At 43.8% G+C, this 16,849-nt stretch overlaps 1 protein-coding gene and 1 long non-coding RNA gene across 2 annotated transcripts in view; one reads left to right on the top strand and one right to left on the bottom strand.

The window, feature by feature from the left end:
• The window catches only part of ZNF391 (zinc finger protein 391), a 40,264-nt gene that overhangs the window by 13,659 nt on the left and 9,756 nt on the right, over positions 1-16,849 (top strand). The window lies entirely within an intron of this gene.
• Positions 1,703-16,811, bottom strand: LOC140626161 (uncharacterized). Its single transcript, XR_012025351.1, has 3 exons — positions 16,338-16,811; positions 2,277-2,346; positions 1,703-2,175 (listed from the first exon to the last, which is right to left on the bottom strand). It is a non-coding gene; the product is annotated as an uncharacterized lncRNA (long non-coding RNA).

Genomic DNA, 16,849 nt, shown 5'->3' with positions numbered 1-16,849 from the left:
ACTGTGAGTACAGGCACAGAGTGGGGAGAGATGTGTGTTCCAGATATGAATTGGTTGTCCATGGAGGGGAAAGAAACGTGAGTACAGGCACAGAGTTATGGAGAGGCCCTGTGTGCTCCAGGAGATTGCTGGACTGTCCATGGTAGGGAGAGGACTGCGAGTACAGGCACAGAGGTAGGGAGAGGCACCTTCTGCAACTTGAGATGCGCTAGACTGTCCATGACGGAGAGAAGTATGATTACCAGTACAGAGCTGGGGAGAGGCCCTTTGTGCTCATGGAGATGTCCTGGAGTGTCCATCAGGGAGAGGACTGTGAATACAGGCACAGAGGTAGGGAGAGACCCGTGTCTGCTAGAGCTGGGGTGGAGTGTCCATGGCAGGCAGAGAACTGTGAGTAAAGGCACGGGGGGGAGAGGCCCTTTGTGCTTATGGAGATGTCCTGGAGTGTCCATCAGGGAGAGAACTGTGAATAAAGGCACAGAGGTAGGGAAAGACCCGTGTCTGCTAGAGCTGGGGTGGAGTGTCCATGGCAGGCAGAGAACTGTGCGTAAAGGCACGGGGGGAGAGGCCCGTTCTGCTCCTATACATGCACTGGACTGTCCATCAGGGAGAGGACTGTGAATACAGGCACAGAGGTGTCCAGAGGCTGTGTGTGTGCCAGGGGATGTGCTGGACTGTCCATCACGGAGACAACTGTGAGTACTGGCACAGAGGTGGGGAGTGGCCCGTTCTTCTAGAGATGCGCTGGACTGTCCTTCATGGAGAGAACTGTGAACAGGCATAGAGGTCAGGAGAGGCCCTTGTCTGAGCCCGGAGATGCACTGGATTGTCCATGGAAAGGAATTCGGGGTATCAAGAACGAGATCGCTGTCTGGGATTGGATAGGTTGGTGATGACAACCTCCAGGTCTGGATAGTGCTTGTGTGAAGTAAGGGGATTATAGGAGGCTCCTGATCATGTTCAAGCAGTTCAGTCTCGCGGGAGAAAAACCCAGGAGAGAGGCCGGAGGGCATGGACCTGAGTCAGAGCATAGGGGGAAAGTTGGGAGCTGCAGAGCCGGGAAGGTGGGGAATGCAAGTCAGGCTGCCGGGACTCTGGCTGGGAGAACTGGTCCAGGGGCGCCTCCGGGATGGCCATGATTCCCTGTGCCTTTGAAGTGGGGTCTCCCGTAGGGCGGGTCTGACACACCTCAGGTCAGCACCACCGCGACGTGATCCCGCTTCTCTTAAGTCAGAGTGGAGCTAGAGCCGCGTGGTTTCCACGGGGACCTCGGGGCAGAGGGCAGCATGACCGGGCGGGGACAGCCTTACAGCGAGGAAAGGCGGAGGGTCCCCCGGACGTCCCCGCGGCCCCGGGAGACGCGCCCCTTCCGCGCGGCCCCGCGTTCCGACGCTCTGCAGCCCTGCTCGACCCCGCAGGCCGGCGGCCCACGCGCGGAGGCGTTCCCGGGCCGGGAGGCTGCGGGCGGGCTAGGGGAGGCGGCTCCAGCGCGCAGTGCGGGCTCCCGAGCGGGGCGGGGGCGCGGGGGGCGCGGGGGGCGCGGGGGGCGCCTCGGCCTCCCGTGCCCGGGTGCCCTCCCGGGTGGCCTGAGTGCGACACGTGGGCCCTGCCGCGCTTTCCTCCGACGGGGGGGGGGGGTGCCCCGGATTTCCTGACAGCTTCGGGATCTGCTGTGGTGCCAAAAACTGGACTGCGACTTGCGTGGTTTTCATCATTGCTTTAATGCTTTTTGATGCAGGGATGTGGGATCTGACGAGATTCTGTTTACTGGAAACATGGTTTGAATGAAGAAAGGGTATTGCTGGCCTCTGCCTGTGGAATCCGTATACTTATTTTTGGGTCCCATTTTTATGCAGAGGTCCTTATTGGAATTGTGCTGGTGGTTCTCTGTCTTTCCTGATAGGAGTCAACTTGTTCTTGCAAACTAATCGGAAGGTGTTGCATTTTAATATGTTTTTTAACAAAGATAGAAAAAGGAACGCCGACTTTGCAGTTGCTGAGATATAGCCCTGGCCCTAACTCCTAGCTGATGGCTCCTTACGCTGAGTTTTGGGACATGGAGGCAGCAGCTGCTGATTAATCTAGATTTTTTTACCTCTCACCAAAGCCATTTTTATCTCTTCATACCACTTTTTGCCTTTTCTCTCCCAACACATGGTGTTTGTTCATATTTGGCTGTGAAAGGAAATGAAGGAGATGGAAAGCAAGGGTAATCATATAAGGTGATAAAATTTAGGAAAAGGGGTTGGAAAGGGATAAAGACACCAAGTCCATACCTTCTATGATTGCTTTGAAGTTTCATCTCAAAGATCATAAAACCAGTCGAATCCATTTTAAACTTGTTCTCTAGGAAATAAAAAACTGATAAAACAGTGTTCACTTATAAAAATATTATGACAAATTTAAAACATACACAAAATTAGACAGTACAATAAATTCCCATATGCCCATTGTCCAGATCCAACAATTATTAAAAATTTGTCACATTTGCTTTATTTGTCCCTCTTTTCTTTCTTTGTTGTATTCTTTTGCTGAGACTTAAAAAATTCTTTAATTAAAAAAATTTTTTTTAATTTAAATTCCAGTGTAGTTAACCTATAGTGTTATATTAGTTTCAGTTATCCAGTACAGTGATTCAACAATTCCATACAGTGCCCAGTGCTTATCATGATAAAATGCCCTCCTTAATCCCTATCACCTATTTCCCCCATCCCCCATCCTCCCCCATCACTTGTTCTCTGTAGTTTAGAGTCTATTTCTTCATGTGTCTGTTTTTCCCCCTTTGCTCATTTGTTTCTTGTTTCTTAAATTTCACATGTGAAAAAAAAATTGACACGTGAGTGAAATTGTATGGTATTTGTCTTTCTCTGACTTTTTTGCTTAGCATAGTACCCTCTAGTTCCATCCATGCCATTGCAAATGGCAAGATTTCATTCTTTTTGGTGGCTGAGTAATATTCCATTGTGTCTATACCACATCTTCTTTATCCATTCATCTGTCATTGGGCACTTGGGCTGCTTCCCTAATTTGGTTATTGTAGATGCTGCTGCTAGAAACATAAGGGTGAGGGGATCCCTGGGTGGCGCAGCGGTTTGGCGCCTGCCTTTGGCCCAGGGCGCGATCCTGGAGACCCGGGATCGAATCCCACGTCAGGCTCCCGGTGCGTGGAGCCTGCTTCTCCCTCTGCCTGTGTCTCTGCCTCTCTCCTCTCTCTCTCTGTGTGCCTATCATAAATAAATAAAAATTTAAAAAAAAAAAAAAAAAAAAAAAAAAACATAAGGGTGCATGTAACCCTTTGAATTGGTGAATATTTGGGGTAAATACCAGTACTGTGATTAAGTCATGGGGTAGTTCTATACCTAACTTTTTAACTTAGAAGAACTTGTGTAGGAACACATCACAAAAAATACCTTTCTGAAGAAAAGGGCTTCACAAAAAATACTAGTCACTGACCTGAAAATCGCACTGTGCAGCATAAGTATGAATGTAATACGTTTAGCAAAAGCTAAGACTGTCAGGTTTAGTCAGAAGTACCCCCAGGGGGCCATTGAGCCTGGTGGTGAGAAGAGAGAGGTTCCCCACCAGCGTGGGGCCTTGATCTCCTCCCAGGTTTTGGCACCAAATGTCAGGTTTAATCTGATCGGTAGTAAAATGAAATAGAGAGTCCAGGCAAAAGTTGGTCGAAGCAGGAATTTTAATGGGACGTGCTCTCTCTCAGTCAAGGTTCCGCGGCCACAGGGGAGGGAGAGAGCAGGAAAGTCGCGGGCCAGGGAAGTCGTTCTCAGGGGAGGGCAAGCAGGCTTTTTAAGGGGGAAGGGGGAAGGGGTTGTATGTCTGTACAGGGTGATAGGTATTAGGCATATTACTGGTGGAATCGGCCTGGGGCAATAACTGCCCATACCCTTATATGGGGTCTGGGTAAAGTGGGTTCAGGTTTCCTGCATAGGTCCAGGCTCCCGTGATGCCGTGTCCTGGGGGGGCAGGGTGTCTGCTGGTGATGGGAAAGTTCTGAGGTTGGGGCAACAAGGTGGGGGGTCCACGCCATTTTGTTGGTGCCTCCCGATCCCCCTTGATCCCACTGGCCCAACAAAGACAGTATTCACTGAACAATAGAGTTCTTACAGGAAGATCTCATTAATCGTAATATATATGAGAAAAGCTTCAAATGGAATTCAAAGCCAATAAAAGATCAGATTATTTTTACTAGAGAGGAGATATACTCTTGTAATGATTGTGGAAAAGACTTGATCATTCCAATCTTATTCAAGATAAAAAAGAAAGAATTTGAAAGCCTTTATTTGTTATCAAAGTCATAAGAAGAAAGGTCTTGGGATCCTTGGGTGGCTCAGTTGTTTGGCCCCTGCCTTTGGCCCAGGGTGTGATCCTGGAGTCCCGGGATCGAGTCCCACATCAGGCTCCCTGCATGGAGCCTGCTTCTCCCTCTGCCTGTGTCTCTGCCTCTCTCTGTGTGTGTGTCTCATGAATAAATAAATAAAATCTTGAAGAAGAAGAAGAAGAAGAAGAAGAAGAAGAAGAAGAAGAAGAAGAAGAAGAAGAAGGAGAAGAAGAAGAGAGGTCTTGTACATGTATTGAATTTGGCAAATCCTTTACTCAGCAAGCTGTCTTGAACCAATGTCAAATAATACCTATAGGAACGAGGCCTTAAAAATGCGCTGTATGGAAAAAGGCATTTCCTTGAACTACTTCCCTTACAGTGCAAGGTAGAATTCATTTATAGCCAGTGAATGTGGGAACATTTTTTGACAGATGTGTTTCTTCTCTTTCTCTCTCCATCAGCATCCCCCCCCCCCCACGTCCCTCCCTCTCTCCCTTTCTGTCTCTCTCTAGCTCCTTTCTCCATTACTAAATCAGAAGTCCTACAGGGGAGAAACCATATAAATTCAGTAAATGTAGGAACACTTTTAGTCATAGTTCACATCTTGTTTAACAAGAGTGATAATGAGAACTCTTTCAACCAATATGCATAGCTTATTCAGCGTATAATATACTTCATGCTGGAGAAAAACCAACAAGTTAAATTAATATGGGAAGGCCTTAACATTTGCCCTGCACACTTTATCAAACATCAGCCACTGATACTGGGAAAAGCCATACCACTGTTGTAAAAAGGAAGAGCCTTTAAACTCTAGGGGCCAGTAGCAGGCTGCCCCCAAGTTAGGCTACTTTGGAATGAAGACTATTTTGACTCATTTCACTCAGCATAATACCCTCCAGTTCCATCCACGTTGAAGCAAATGGTGGGTATTTGTCATTTCTAATGGCTGAGCAATATTCCATTGTATACATAGACCGCATCTTCTTTATCCATTCATCTTTCGAGTGAAATGAGTCAATCGGAGAAGGACTAACATTATATGTTCTCATTCATTTGGGGAATATAAATAATAGTGAAAGGGAATAGAAGGGAAGGGAGATGAAATGGGTAGGAAATATCAGAAAGGGAGACAGAACATAAAGACTCCTAACTCTGGGAAATGAACTAGGGGTGGTGGAAGGGGGGGTGGGGGTGAATGGGTAACGGGCACTGAGGGGGGCACTTGACGGGATGAGCACTGGGTGTTATTCTGTATGTTGGCAAATTGAACACCAATAAAAAATAAATTTATTATTTAAAAAAAAGACTATTTTGAATTAAAAAGCAGTCAACAGGGCAGCCTGGGTGGCTCAGTGGTTTAGCACCGCCTTCGGCCCAGGGCGTGATCCTGGAGTCCTGGGATCCGGTCCCACGTTGGGCTCCCTGCATGGAGCCTGCTTCTCCCTCTGCCTGTGTCTCTGCCTCTGTGTGTGTGTGTGTGTGTGTGTTTGTGTCTCTCATGAATAAATACATAAAATCTCAAAAAAAATCTTTAAAAAGCAATCAACAGGGACACCTGGGTGGCTTAGCAGTTGCCTGTCTGCTGTTGGCTCAGGGTGTGGTCCCTCAATCCCTGGATCAAGTCCCACATCAGGCTGCCTGCATGAAGCCTGCTTCTCCCTCTGCCTCTCTGTGTGTTTCTCATGAATAAATAAATAAAATCTTAAAAAAAAAAAAAAAGCAATCAAAACCCAGGAGATTCAGGAAAAGCTCTTTACCTTCCCCACATGCCTAAAAAGAATGTAGATAGGAAGAGAGCTGTCACCATGGATAACAACATTGTGGTATGAACTAGGTACTGTGGACAAAGAGGAACCTAGCAAGCTGTTTAACCAAAGTCCTCCCTGTGTCCCATTGTTTCTGAGTGGCCCAGGAAATATCTGTTTACCAAAAATTTACTACTTTTCATCTTCCTAAGGATTGCACTTCTTCCCTTTGAGTTCCAGACCCCTATCCCCTTCTCCTTAGTTGAGGAAGACATAGTATCTCATTTTGCTTGATTGCCTTTGGAATATCCATGTCTGCATGGATTCCCTGTATATATGTCATTAAATTTTATTTTCTCCTGTTAATCTTTCTCATGTCAGTTTGATTCTTAGTCCAGCTAGAAGAACTTTGAAGGGTATTCTTGCTCCCCAACAAAGCATAACTCATCTCTTGACTCATACAGATTAAAAACATGATCTGATCAATGTGGGAAATCCTTTGGTTTTGTTTCATGTCTTAACATCAAAAAATATTAGAAGTCCTATCAATATGGCAAATGTGGAAGGAACTTCACTCAGCTCATGTCTTTCACAGCATCAGAGAATTCTGAGAGAAAAATCTGAGGCAGTTCTGTTCTTACATAGCACCAAAACTCCATAACATACAATATAGACTTCTGGTTTCCAGGGTAGCATGTAAAGAGCTTGGAAGTTATCACTCCTATCATCACAACAAGAAAAAAGCTGAACAAACTGAAAATTAACAAATTTTCTTAGATCCATCATAGAATTGAGGTCACAGGGTAAATACCACCCTGAAAACTGGAGAGACAGACAGGTGGATACAGAGAATCACCACTTATCAAGGGCAGAAACTGAGGTTGGAGCCAGCTACTGATAGGATTAACTAAAGGCTAATTGACTAGCTGCTGGAGACTGAGCATGGTCTAACTAGAGAGTTAAAAAACCTGAGAATCCAACCTTTGTGGAGACCAACATTATGAGGTTTACCTCTAGGAGCCCTGTCAGGTTCTTACTGTGAAGATCTGAGAAAAATCCTCTCCCTGCTAGAAGTAATAATTTTGAAATATGCCCAGAGCTATTCTAGTCTCCTTGACAAATGCCTGCGGTCTAGAGAACTATTTTACTAGAGTCTAACTATGTGGGGGAAGGGAAATTCCCAACTCTAGCTCTTTCTTGCCTTCCTCTCTCCTAAAAGGGAAGAGGAGTACTGAGAAGTACTTGTGAAGGTCCCAGCCCAGGGTCAAAAGCACACAACAACTGTTGCCTAACCAGAGATTATAGAACACTGCTCCCTCCCGCCCTGACATACCACCACATCAGTATAGTTCCTGTATAATAATGGAGGATTACACATGAAAGAGTTGTAATGTTGCCAAGTGAACTGGGAGGGCTCCAGGCCTTGGGGCCTTGACCAAACCTGTCTTCTTAGTCATGTCAGAAGAAAGAATTCAAGGATAGACACAATACAGTGGATGAGCAACACGAGTGGAAAAGTTTATTAAAGGAGATTGTACTCTCAATATGTGAGTGTAGGTGAGCTTGAGAGAGAGCAAACTATGCCCTGGGGTTTGGGTTTCTGTCTTTTACTGATAGTCGTTAATTTGGGATTATTCATTACTTGGGGCAGGAATTTCTTGGAAGCAAGGTTTCCTCCCTTTCCTTCCTAACTTGCTCAGGGGTTTTGTCATGGCACCACCATCTTGGGCCTGTTTGGTGTGATCTGACTTCTTGTAGATTGCTGCCAGGACAGGCCTTGGACCTTCCCCAGGGTCCTCCTTGCTGGCCTCCAGGCATCCTGTCAGAGCCTGACTATCTGCCTATTTTCAAGTAAGACTCAGGATGTATTTGAGAAAGAATCTCTAGGGAAACCCAAGAACAACAGAGAAGACAAAAACAAGGACAGAGGAAATTAGCCTCGAAGGCTGTGGCTGCAGAAAATTACAAACACAGTCTAGGGGATCTCTGGGTCGCACAGCGGTTTAGCACCTGCCTTTGGCCCAGGGCACTATCCTGGAGACCCAGGATCGAATCCCACGTTGGGCTCCTGGTGCATGGAGCCTGCTTCTCCCCCTGCCTATGTCTCTGCCTCTCTCTCTCTCTCACTGTGTACCTATCATAAATAAATAAAATTTAAAAAAAAAAACACAGTCTAATTCCTAGTCACACAAATTCCATGTTGAAGACCTGTTTACTATTTACTTCAGTTCCTTTTACCCAATACATCATGTCTGGATTTTAACAAATAATTATAAGGAGTACTACAAAGCACAAAACACAGACTAATGAGACAAAGCAAACAATGAGAAGCAGATTAAGACATGGCAGAGATTTTGGAATTATCAGACCAGGAATTTAAAATATGATGAGTACGTTAAGGGCTTTAAAAAGTGAATAAGATATAAGAACAGATAATGTAAGCAAAAATTCTAAGCATGAATCAAAAGGAAATGCTTAGAGTTTAAAAGCACTGTAAAGAAATGAATAGTTTAGATAGGCCCATCAGTAGACTGGACACAGCCAAGCAAAGAATCATTCAGCTTGAATATATGTTGATAGAAACCCCCAAACTGAAAAAGAGAAAAAAAAGAATAAAAAGCATAACAGAATATCCAAGAACTATGAAGCAGTTACCCCAAAAATTGTGACATGCTCAATGGGAATACCAGGAGAAGAAAGAGACAAAGGACCAAAAGATATATTTAGAGTAATAATGGCTGAGAATTTTTCAAAATAAACGACAGTACATACTGGGGGGACAAACTGATGTGAGAGCAAAACAATGTCAGTCATATTTATCATTTTGTGAAATAATTAAAATGTATAAGACTTCTCCACTGTTTGGATAAAATAGTATTACCTACCCAAAGACCAATTTATGTACATTTAACTTTCTTAGGCCAGTCTTATGCATCAAGACCTCATAAGTATTATAATCTCCACCTCACACATTTATTCCTCTTAGTGAGCTCTTTGGGAAGAGCTGAGAGCAACTTCTGCCCAGTCTCAGGAGTACTGATTTAGCAAAATGTTATAAGGAAGAATGTTTGGAGGCCTTTCTAAGGCTTCTACTTCTAGTAAATAATAGTATCCTACTGTATACTTCCTAGATAAAAGGATGTAAGTCAGGAAATGGCCAGATAGAAGAGTTGTATAGGGCAAGGTATTGAGGAAGGGGCACAGAGCTTCTGTGCCCTCCCTTTGTACCTCAATGTATTCATCAACCTGGAAGCTCTCAGAACCCCTCAGGGGAGGGTTTTTAATGGATGCTTCATTACATTGGCACGATGAGTTAAATCACTGGCCATTAGTGATTAACTCAACCTCCAGCCCTTTCTCCCCTGCTTGGAAATTGGGACTGGGAGTGAAAGTTTCAACTCTCCAATCACAAGGGTGGTTCCCCTGGTAACCAGTGCATACTTAGAGGCTTTCCAAAACTCACCTCGTTAACATAAATTCAGGGTGGCTGTAAGGTTTTTTTTTTTTTTTTTTTATAACAAAAGATGTTCTTTCATCTTTATCATTCTATCATTCTGGAACTGTTTTAGAAGCTGGGGACAGAAACCAGAAATCGCAGAAGATGCTTCTATTGCTTTTATTACTTACGAAATTGCAAGGGTTTTTGGAGCTCAGGAATGGGACAAGGCCAAATACATGTATGTATGGGGAACAGAGGGTTAGATGAGGACAAAGCACAAGCTGATATCCTACAAACAACCCCCCTACCCCAGGATGGGATATGTGTGACACTCCTCAGAGAGTTTCTAATGGTCTTAATGTTAATGCCTTGCTAGAGAGAAAAACAAGCTTTAATCTGACAATGGCAAGGCCTCCTGTATCTTGGAGGTCCTCCTTAGCATATGGAAATCCTTAGAAATCTCCCTTTTCCTTATTTCCCCCAACTCCCTGGTATATAATCAGCCAGTCCTCACAAGCCTGGGGCAGCATGGGTCCTGTACCCATGCTTTAATAAAACCATTTTGCACCAAAGACATCTCAAGAGTTCTTTCTTGGTCGTGGACTCTGGACTTCACCTATATTCCAAAACTTCACCACTATCACAACCAGAAATACAGATATTTGGAAAGGAACTAACAAGAAAGAATTGAAAAAAAGAAAAATAATTTCAGAAATGAAGATTAAACTACATGTTGGGCTGGTGAGACTGGGGACCTCAAAATGGCCGACATGAGGCCAGCAACCTCCCAATAACGCAGCCTTGCTGCCCCACCCCCATCTTCCTGCCAAAAGCTTTATAAACTCCCCTGCAGTTTGCCTGGGCGGACTTTCCTAACTCGAGCCTCTCCAAGTCAGGGAACCTCGCCCAGGAGCGCTCCCCATTAAAGCACTCTGGAACCTGGCTCTATCTTTAAGTTTCTCCGCTGATCATTAAAAGAAAACCTAACACTACAAGGAACAGAAGAGCAAATAAACACAATAATAGATCAAAAGAAATAAGGAAAATATTTAAAATCAGAAATCAATGATGATCAACTAATAATGAATTAGTTGATTGAGGCAATGATCACCAATGGCTGCCATCACTGCCATTATGTACCTCTAATAGATGTATATAGAACACGCCTATGAAGTATCCTTTCTGCCAGAATAAATATAGAGATATATAGATATAATTAAAATATATAAATAGAAAAAATAAAAAATAAAAAAAAATAAAATATATAAATAGATATAATTAAATAGATATATATAAATTATATATAAATGTAAAAATATAAATATAGATATATTTGATGAAGCCTCTTGGATCTATTGATTTATAGGAAACATGAGGGACAAAAGAAATCTATTAAATGACACTGGGCATACAACCAGCAGAACCAGTACAACAATGGAAAGCACTATTAACCTAGTTAATTCAATAAAAAATTGCAAGAAAAAAATACAGAGAAGACACTATAGATTAAAAAGTCTCAAGAGACATCAACCAATCTTAATATATGGATCTTATTTGGATACCAGTTCAACTTGTTAGAGCGAGTTAGTTAGGTTCTAGGAAGATGCCTGGAGGTCAGTCAAGAGGAAGTCTTTGCTAACTCAGAAAGTCAGCCAGTCCTGGCAGCACTCCAAGACAAAGCCACAAGAAGCAGGATCCAACCAGACAGGCCCAAGATGACTGACATGGAAGGTCAGAAACCCCTGACCAAATAAGAAAGAAAAGCCACAAAACCCTGCATCCAAGAAATTCCCACCTCAAATGATGGATATTCCCATCCCCTTGTTAACAACTGTCAATAAAAGAAGCACAACACCCCCCCCGCGCCCCCCCCCCCAGAGGTATACAACGAATGCTCTCTCTCTCTCTCTCTAGCTTGCTTGCTCTCAGATAGGGAGAGTGTGCTTTCACTTCAATAAACTTTCTTGCTTCTCTGCTGTGTTGTCTGCCCTTGAATTCTTTCTTGTGATACAACCAAGAGCCTTTGGTGACATCTTTGTGGTTGTCTGGATCAAGAGGGCCTCTCCAGTTCACCCAGCAACAAAATAAATAATTGTAGTTATATAAGCAACAGAATGTGAACAGGGATATTGTCTGGATCCAATGAGGGAACATATATAGAAGCAACAGAAGCAATGTAAGTACTGTAAAACACCAGACAAATATAAGGTACTATTATCATTTTAGAATGAAAGCAGAAAGTACCTTACATGAGGAAATTTGAATCTTGGGAGAAGCTATTATTACCTATTGCTACCAGTTTTTATAATTTTTAAGCATCACATCCCTATATGTCTGTCTGAGCAAGGTTCACTTGTTGCCCCTTCTCCTGGGTAAAGTCTAAAATCATCCTTGGATGTTATCAGTTCCTAAAACATCAAAGATATATGGTACCAGTAGGATGAAGAATGAAGTAGCCAGAAGTGAGAGAGGATCAAACTAAAATAACACTGATAGTGTTCCAAGCTGTAAGTCCTCAGGATGTTAACTATGTAGTAAGCATAAAGAGTCAAGATGAGAACAGGAGGAGGCGGCCCCCAAAAGTGTTGTCAGCAAGGAAAAACAGATGACCTGATATTCTGATGTGTTTGACCATACCAAGAAGATTTTTATGAATATATTGGTGAATTTGTGAATTGGTATTTAGAAAACTAAGCAAGCAAAAAAGGATTAATAACTACCTTTAGGAAAAACAAAAATCTGTACCAAGAAAAAGAAAATTAATCATAGTATACTATGTGGCTTATCTGTGAACGATATGTATATAGTCCTAGTTATCAAAATTGATTTCACTCAACCTTGTGATGTCAGTTTGTTGGAAAGGTTGGGGACAGGGTATGTATAGGGAGGTTGAGAGAGGTAAAAATTCTCATCCTCCATAGCAAAAGCCCATATATAATTACCTAAAACCGAAAAACCAAGAATAGACAATGCTGTAGAAACATTATTCTTAGGAACATTGAGGGTAATGCCAAAATAGCCAAAAGACTTAATAATAGTTCCCTTTGGACAGCAGGTCATGGACGTAGGGATAACTGTTTTTCCTTATAAGTCGAATAGTATTCTTTGGCTTTTAAAAATATGCATAGATATTATTTTGTTAAATTTTAGAACTAAAGTATTTTTTTTGAAGAACTAAAGTATTTTTATAAATGTTTCATGGACAATTATGGAGAGATTTATTATTATTGTCTACATAATTATTCACACTACCTCCTTGCCCAATAATCTCCCCATATGCTTTTTTAAATCATTAGAAAATATTCAAGACATTCAAAATATTACAAATGTTAACATATTGAACAAACATGTATCCACCATCTAGCCAAGGAAGTCAGCATTAACTGTACAGGTGAAACCCAAACAGCAAACTTTCTAATTTAAAATGAGTTATTTATCCCCTCTCTCTCTTTTACTAAGATTAGAATCATCTGATGTGATTTCTCTAGTATTTGCTTACGGGTTTGCTAAAGGTTCTTAACCATTTTCTGTCCTGGTTGATAGGAAATCTAGATTATTCCCATCAAAAGCCCAAATCTGATTTCTCTATCTCTTAATGGTACAACCATTCTCTCAGGCTTGAAATATAGCCATCACCCTTGACCTCTATCTCTTTGACAATCCCACTCTGCCTTGGCAAATCCTGTCTTTACATGGGATTAGAGGAGGGAAAAATAATCTAGGACAGGGAAGTTTGTTGCCACGCCAGAAACCCAAATGGCATTTTGGAAAGAGCAGAAACTCAGCCTCACCTGGGTCTCAGCCTGCGAGAGAATGGTAGCCAATCCTTGCTCTATGCCCTACTTGCTGAAGAGAGGAAAGAAATAGATGGTGAGTGCCCTGCTTATGCTTCTCAGACTCACCTAATGTAAATGCCCACCCTCCAGTTGATTTTTTCTAATCAACATCAGAGATGAGTCAGACATTCTTCTATCTCGGTCTACTTTCCATAAGACATAACTAAAATTACAGTTTTCAACCTGAATAAAGATCAGCATTCTAAATATGACCTACAAAGTCTTTAGAGGCCCTGGTTAACCTCCTTCCTCTATCCTCTCAGACCTCTGCTCTTGATACGCTGGCTTTCTCATGGGTTTTCACCAGTCTTAGGCCTGCCTAAAAACCCTACCTTGTTTTCTTTGCCTCTTTCTTAAAATGTAGTTTTTATTATTCAGGCATGGTGACATCAAGAGATAAGATGATTGCCATTGAAAAGAGAGTTTGTTATTCACTCACTGTTCCTGAAAAGCAGGCATGCTGTGCCAGGCAGGGCCACATGGGAGGAAAGTGCCCTGGTGGGAGGAAAATGTGGGCAAAAGCCTTTATTGTGGTTTCTATGGAAATGGCAAAGGACAAAGGAGGGTAGGTAGGTTTAGAATTGTCCAATCTGAATTATTTCAGTGGGGGAGTATAGGGACTGTCCTTAGTGGTCTGGTACCTGAAGTGAATAGGACAGCGGAATAGCAAGGAGTAAGAGCCAAAGGGCAGGTGGGGAGGGGTGCTGTGGGCCCTGGATGGGTTAGTTCACCTGTGAAAGATATGCAAGGGTGGGGTAAATTGTTGATATCCCTAGGACTTGGTGAGTCCTGGGAAGGCACAATCCCTCTCTAGTCTGTGAGGTTCCAAATACCAGAGCATCAAGAATACAGGAAAAACAAAAACCAGAAAATAAAATATGGTTAATACAACCTGTTTAGTCTTCTTTATCTATGAGCTCTCAGCCCAAGTGCCGCTTCTTCAGGGGAGCTTTCTGTGACTTCCCAGAGTCCCAGACCGTCATTTTACTAACAGCTCCTTCACAATTTCTAGCTTGTATGATTATTTGGTTAAAGTCTCTTGTCCTGACCAAACTACTTGACCAAATCCAACATGAGGGCAGATACTTGTCTGTCCACCTTCGTACCCACAGCTACAAAACAGTGCTTGGCACACAGTAGTTGTTCAAGAAATATATACTGAATAAATACATGATTGAATGTCTCTGAGCCTTAGTGACTGCCACACCAAAATGAAACCTGCAGGAATTTCCCTTTTACCTACAAGTTAAATCCCCAAGGCCAGCAAGTTAGAAACTGTTTTCCAAGGCTACAACGCTTGTCATTCAGGGTGCTAGGTCAAATCCTAAAAGCTTATGCAATAAGTAATATCCGTGATGTGTTGGACTCATGGATCATCATAATGATGTGGGAAAAATGTGTTCTGAGTTATGGACATGGGAAGCCAACACTTTTTCAGTGTAGTCAGCTTCTGTACTTGCCATTCTAAAATCAGCAAGGCTCTAGAATGAGGCTCCATCTGGTGTGAAAGGAGAGGATCAATTTGCTACAGTTTACATTTCCATAGAGAAGGTCTGTCCATAATCCCATACTGTATACATGAGAATAAATAATGAACGTTCTCCTAAGATGCTTTGAAACATGCAGAGATCATTTTAGGACTCAGAAATTTTTTTTAAGATTTTATTTATTTATTCATGGGAAACACAGAGAGAGGCAGAGAAATAGGCAGAGGGAGAAGCAGGCTCCCCACAGGGGAGGAGGGACTCCATACCGAGATCAGGCGGAGCCAAAGGCAGGTGCTCAACCGCTGAGCCACCCAGGCATCCCAGGACTCAGAAATTTCTCTGCAGCCCATCAAAGTTCAGTTTCTGTTTATGAATTGAGGATTGTCTGAATCACTCTGCAGGTTTGTAGCTTCATTGATACAAGTGAGAAGAATTAATGTAGCGTGATACAAGAATCAGTGTAGCTTTATTGATACAATCACTCTGCAGGTTTGTAGCTTCACTGACTCAAGCAAGAATACCATGGTGTGGTGCTCAGAAGAATTATCTATTGGATGAGGCTTCTGGCCCCAACAGTGCTACTTCCAATTACACAAGTGGGTCATTTGGTGTGAGTCTGTTCCCTCATCATTTACACTTATCCCACAAAACTACTCTGATTAAGAATCTGGGTGGCGCAGCGGTTTGGCGCCTGCCTTTGGCCCAGGGCGTGATCCTGGAGACCCGGGATCGAATCCCACGTCGGGCTCCCGGTGCATGGAGCCTGCTTCTCCCTCTGCCTGTGTCTCTGCCTCTCTCTCTCTCTCTCTCTCTGTGTGTGACTATCATAAATAAAAAAAAATTTTTTTTAAATTTAAAACATATAGAAGTGCAAGGAGCAAGATGCTCAGATCTTATTTAATAACTTGTAACATAAAGCGATGACTAATGTTGAATGTTTATCTGTGAGCCACTGTTGTAAAGCTTTATAGGAATTTATTAAATCTATTGAACACAAACGGATATCCATGATATTCTCCACATTTAAACACGAGGAAGGTGAGGCAGGGATACATAATTTAATCACAAAGTCATATAGAGCCAGGGCTTGAACCTAGGTTGTTTGGGGCTGGGAGGCACATTCTTCTGTGCTGCCATGCCTCCCTGCAAGGAAAACACCTTTGGAAAGTGGGCTAAGGGGCTTGATAACTGTAGGGTTCCCTCCCCCCACCCCAATTTCATAGACCAAACGAAACGGCACACACAGCAGCGCCTACGGGAAAGAAGTGGTCTGCATGACCTGATGTGAGGCCACATTACAGAGGCCCACGGCTTCCGCCGGCACCTCACACGGAAGCAAGACAGACCTCCTTTCCCCGGACTTCTTCTCTTCAAGGGTTCTCCTCGGGGATGTCTATTTTTCATCTTTCCAACCTTTGGAGACTGATCTGCTCTTCTCTTAAATCTCATCTTTCTATTATCCTCCTCTGAGGCTTCGAAACCCCCAGCACTCACCATCTCTGATAGTCACAGAGGATTTTGCAGCTTCACCTTAATCCTACATTTCCCTGGTAAAGCAATCAGAAACGGCTTCGACCTCGGCGGCTGCACGATATATTCCTTCCTGCGACTCTTCTTCCCTGAAATCTCAGGCTGAAAAGCTGCAGGTCAGGTTTGTTTTCCCTGGTGAGGATCCCTGTCTCCCAGGGGCGCGGGCGCGCGGTGGTCTCGGCCTCTGGGTCCGACCCCGTCCCGCGCCTCCTTTCGCGCAGGCCCGCACAGGCACCGGGCTAGAGCAGGCCTTTCCTCCCGGGCAGCACCCGGCGTACTCAGCCTCCCCCTCCTGCACTGGCGGGCAAGAGCGCGCCGAGCCTCGGGTCCCTCCGGCAGTGCGGAGGTGCCTCGGGACCCCGCAGAGCGCGCCCCCAGCGACCCCTCACCCTCCCGGCGGGGGCTGACCCGCGACTGAGAACTACATTCCCAGAACCCCCCGCGGTGTCCCAGCGCGCAGACTCCGTTTCCCAGGG

The sequence above is a fragment of the Canis lupus genome, chromosome 37 (genome assembly GCF_048164855.1).
Source record: "Canis lupus baileyi chromosome 37, mCanLup2.hap1, whole genome shotgun sequence".
NCBI lineage: Eukaryota > Metazoa > Chordata > Mammalia > Carnivora > Canidae > Canis > Canis lupus.
Note: the sequence above shows the minus strand (reverse complement) of the source record. Positions and strands in the feature narration are given on the sequence as shown.